We start from the raw sequence: 5,508 nt of genomic DNA on the forward strand, positions 1-5,508 counted from the left end.
GAACTGTTAAGATACAAACTTGTGTTGTTTTCAGCTGCTCAATTTGTAGTCAGATATTAGAGCAGCAGCAATAATAATAATAATAATAATACACAGTGTGGAAAGTATAGGAAGAAAGAGGAAAGACGTGTCACTCAGCTCCCTCATGTCCAAGAACATTTCCAAGCAGCAAGTCTTTCAGCTCAAGGAGGAAAATTGTAAGTGGAGATGAAGAAGAAAAAATGGATGTCATTTGATATATCCAGAGTAAAGACTCTCAGCTGTGCTCAATTTCCTTTTTAATTTGCCAGAGGGCATATGCTCTTTCAAGACAGAGACAAAGAGGGGAAGTAGGAAGCATGGGTGATGGGCATGCCAAGATTCCTTCTTCATTTCTCCCTCCTCTCAGGATTTTGGGTACACACACACACACACATATACACGTGCCCAGCATGATTTTGAAACCATGGGGTCCAGGTCTCAAACCATGTAGTCAGCCATGTAGGATCCAGCCACCTTCACTACCACGCCACTGGCTGGCCCATTTATGCCCTTTTAACTACCTGCTACAGTTTTAGAACTGAAACAGTACTTTAGTATTTTTTAGTATTGAAGTGGTACTTTATAAAAAAAAAGGAATATACAAATTATCTCTATCTGACTTTGGAAATGATGCTTATTATAACTAAAGAAAAACAGCGCTTCTACTCGTCCTTTCTCACTCTGAAAAGTCAAGCAATAGTAAGTGCAGTCTATGTCTTCTCTTAGCTCTGACCTCTGCATCCCTCCCTCCACTAAGCCTTACCTGCTTACCTTCCCCTTTTACCACCAAATTATGTGATACTATCAAAACAGTTATTACTCGGTCCTGAAAGTGACATCTTCCTTGTACATCTCCCCCATAGACCTTGAAAGGCAGGGATTCTATGCTCTTCAGCATTGTGACACTGCATTTGACATAGTATTGGGAAATGTAAATGAATAAATAAATGCCACGGCTTCATTTTGGCCTCAATATTTCCATTATTGAGATGTCTTCGAAGCAGCTCTCAGTTTTGCAAATGCTCTCTTCTTCTTCTTCTTCTTCTTCTTCTTCTTCTTCTTCTTCTTCTTCTTCTTCTTCTTCTTCTTCTTCTTCTTCTTCTTCTCCCTCTCCCCTCTCTTCTTCCTCTCCTTCTCTTTTCCTCCTCCTCCTTATTCTTCTTTTGGTTTGAGTTTTTGCCAGAAGGTACCTTGCTCACCAGAGAGAGACAGAGATCTAGAGAAAGGGAAGAGCAGAAAGCACACTTGCCCCCACCCCCATAGGGCATGGTTATGCTGCAATTCCTTTTCCATTTCTCCACCCTGTCAGAACATTGGTCATGCATACACATGCACCTGGCATGTTTTTAAAGCCAGGATTCAAAATATGCAGTGAGCCTTGTAGGATCTGCTCCCTTATCCACTAGACCACAGGGCCAGCCCACAGATGCCATTGTCCTAACAATTCTGAGTTAAGTACCCGCTTGCCTAAAAGCCTTCATCAGCTCGTCGGCTCTAGGAGAAACACTGAACTCACTGCTATGTCATTCAAAGCCTCCCTAGCATGGCCTATGCTTCCAGCCTTTTCTCTTTGCCTCTGGCTCCCTTCATTTATTTACTTATGCATTTGCTTCCCTTTATCCTATTATGTTTTTCAAACCTCGAATCTTCGAGTATAACCCACTCAAAAAATTAGTTTGGTGGGCTATGCCCAACACATGTTAGAAAGGGAATAGAAAATGTCCATGCTTGTGGCACACAACAGAAGGTGCACAAAACTCTTTTGGTTGCAGGATATGTGTGTCACACGGGAAATTTATTTCTTGCTCTGGACACTAAACTGAGGACTCCTTGAGGATGGATTGGTATTTTATTTTATTGTTGATTTTTAAAATAATTCCCTGGGCCAGCTGGTGGCATGGTGGTTAAGGTGACTGGATGCCACATGACCGACTGCATGATTATGTCCTGGACCTGGTGGCTTGAGAAACATGCTGGGTGTGTGTGCATGCATGCCCCAAATTCCAGGCGGAGAATGGAGAAGGGATTGCATTATGGCCATCCTCTATGGGAGGTGCTTCCTCACTTTCCTTCTCTCTCTTTGTCTCTCTCCAATGTACACACACACCCTATAGCAAAAATACAAAAATAATAATAATGATATTTCCCAGTATTGTCACAGCAGCGGGCAAACAATGATAAGATGTTCATCTGTTGAAGGAACCGGACTGAATGGAGGGTGTTTTGCAGTCACAGACTGTGTGGCCTTCATCACGAGGTCAAGGTGGTCATTCTGTCCCCACAGGACCGCCTCTGTTGTTACACGTCATTGTATCTTGTGCATTTGGGCAGAGAAGCAGGCACTTGAGCCCCTATGGCTATGGCATGGCGAGTTTCCTCTCCTGTCTTCTGATGATTCACAAACAGCTTTGGGTTAACAACTCTAGGATAAGCCCCTGACCTTGGTGCTAAAGAAAACCTGGAAAACAGAGGTGGAGGAACTAGGGTGTGAACAGAGGCATCGAAGACACAAATGTTAGGGAGGCAAGTGCCAGCCCTGATTGCAATCCCTCTGCTACCTTCTAACCAAGTCGGTGAGACAAACCGAGCACAGAGAAGTACCAGGGGCTTTGCAGGAGGCAGATCTGGGCTCGGATCCCTCTCTGCTGCCTCTTGGATGTGTGGCTTCGGGCAGTTGCTCATCCTCCCTAATCTTCAGTTTCATGGCTCACCTCCTCCATTACAAACCTAACCCAAACTATTAACATCTCTGGCCTAGAGCCCTGCAGGAGCTTTTGACTAGTAGGTGATTCTACTCTAGTCCCCTTGTCTTAATCTGTTACTGTGTTGCTAATAGAAATTCCTGAGACTGAGTGATTTATGAAGAGCAGAGGTTTATTTGAGTTCTGACTTCAGTAGCTGGAAAATCCAAAGGCATTCGACTGGCTTCGACCTGGTTGACAGAAGTAGAAAGCGTGGGAGGGCGTGCAGAGAGCGCGTAGTCCATGTTCCATGTCCATTCCCTGGTCTCATTGTCCCTCCTTAGAAACCCACGAGGACTAAAACATGGGGCCTCCCACCCCATGCAATCACTGACATTTTCCCCAGAGCTCCATTTTCCAACACTACAATTGGATCAAGTTTTGATCCTGCTATAATGGCTCTACCTATGAATAGGGGAGGGGCATATTCAAACTGTAGCATCCCTTACAACAACTAATTTTTTTCTTTTTATTTTTAATATAATTATTTATTTTATTTATTCATTCATTTATTTTAATTTGACCAGAGAAAGACAGAGAGAGAGAAAGATTGAGAAAGCAAGCTGCCAGGTCTGGGACTCGAACCGTGGTCAACCATGTGGGAGTGTCCAGCACCTTAACCACCATACCACCTGCTGGTCCCCATAACAACTAATTCTTTTCAAATGTAAGTTAGATCCTGTCGCTCCTCCATCTCCGTCCTCTGATGGCTTCCCAACTGGATCAGTGTGAAACCAACTTCCTTCGTATGCCAAGCTGTGTTGCAATAGGCATAGGGGACAACCACACAACCCTGAAGTCATATGAGAGGCTTGGGCTGGGTTCCTGGGTAACTGAACACATTGGGAGTACCTGTGCCCACCCGTGATCCTGGCTCGTTGGGGAGGGGAAGGATGGCAGCAGGATGAGACCCTGTCGAGGGTGCCTGTGTATATGTACCTCTCTCTTATGAAAGATATAGATAAACTTTAAAAACAGCTAACTTTCTTGTAATGGCACTTTCAAGGCCCTATGGAATCTGACCTTTATTTCCTCTCTAATTTTATTGCCCTTTGCCCTTCCCATTATTCTGTTCCAGCCACCCTGGCCATTTTACATCTACCCCCAGACATATTCCTATCACGGAGTCCCTCTGCCTGGAATGCAGTCCCCTCCTATGACTGTATGGCTCACTCACTCTCCTCATTCAAGTCTTGGATCAAATGTCACTTTTTTTTTTTTTCTCAAATACTACTTTCTCAGAAAGGCCTTCCCTAAACACCCTTGAAAATGTTTAATCCTTGGCCAGCAGGTGGTGTGCTGGTTAGGGTGCTAGATCACATGTGGCTGACTCTGCAGATCAAGTCCCAGACCTGGAGGCTTGGACAATGTACCAGGCACAAATGTGTGTGCCCAAAATCCTGAGAGGAGAAGGGATTGTGGTATGGCCATTCTCCTAGGGGATGATTTTTCACTTCCCTTTCTCTCTCTCTGCCTCTCTCCATCTCTCTCTGGTGAGTGTTCACACCCTATAGCAAAAACCTAAAAACAAAATAATAAAAAGGGTGGTCTTTCACTTTCTTGGTCCCCTTCCTGCTTCATTTTTCTCTAGAGCACTTTTCACCATTTGACATACTCTCTGCTCCCATAGAATGTAAGCTCCTTGAGGACAGAAATTATTGTCAGTTTTTATCACAGAATATCCTCAATGGCTAAGAATGTAATACCATAGAAGCCCCAAATTATGCATTGAGTGAGTGAATCTATCAAATAAGAGGAACAATACTTCCTCAAAGAATTGTAAGAATTAAATCAGAAAATGCTCAATAAATATTAACTATCATGATTAAAGGACAATTACTAGCTCAAGAAATTTATTTTAGAAAGTTATTAATACCAGCACAAAAAGCAGTTAGGGGTAGGTAAAGACAGCAGGCAACAGAGGCATTCAGAGTGAAGGGGGGTGGCTGTGGCCTGGAGCTGGCTATTGTGGCTTCATAGCAAAGGAGGGAATCGTTCCAGCTGCGAAGGTCTGGTGACATTAGTACCAACATGAAGCATGGAGAGGATGAAGGAGCATACCTACTGGGACAAAAAGCTTGAGCAAAATCACACATGTGACCGAGGACATGGTAGAAGGACGTTCACCTTCCCACGGTCACTGTGGGAGAGGCTTCAGGAGAGAAAGAGGGGCTCTTCCCTTCTCACCCCGTGCTTTGGCACATTAACGTGTTATTGTCGACTCAATGACACTAGCTAGCCCTATGTTCACACTACCACCCGCGATCCAGCTTTCTGCCTTCCACGCTCACCACTTACGCCAAATCCAGTGCGAATACCTGACTGAAGTGACCCCTTCGTCATGTAATTTTTTGTTCAAGAGGTTGAATGGTCTGAGTATCCTCCAGAAGTATTATAATACTCTGTTCTGTTGCTAATAGAGATCACATGTGGCTGACTCTGCAGATCAAGTCCCAGACCTGGAGGCTTGGACAATGTACCAGGCACAAATGTGTGTGCCCAAAATCCTGAGAGGAGAAGGGATTGTGGTATGGCCATTCTCCTAGGGGATGATTTTTCACTTCCCTTTCTCTCTCTCTGCCTCTCTCCATCTCTCTCTGGTGAGTGTTCACACCCTATAGCAAAAACCTAAAAACAAAATAATAAAAAGGGTGGTCTTTCACTTTCTTGGTCCCCTTCCTGCTTCATTTTTCTCTAGAGCACTTTTCACCATTTGACATACTCTCTGCTCCCATAGAATGTAAGC

The sequence above is a fragment of the Tupaia chinensis genome, unplaced genomic scaffold, assembly GCF_000334495.1.
Source record: "Tupaia chinensis unplaced genomic scaffold, TupChi_1.0 Scaffold000099_1, whole genome shotgun sequence".
Lineage (NCBI taxonomy): Eukaryota > Metazoa > Chordata > Mammalia > Scandentia > Tupaiidae > Tupaia > Tupaia belangeri.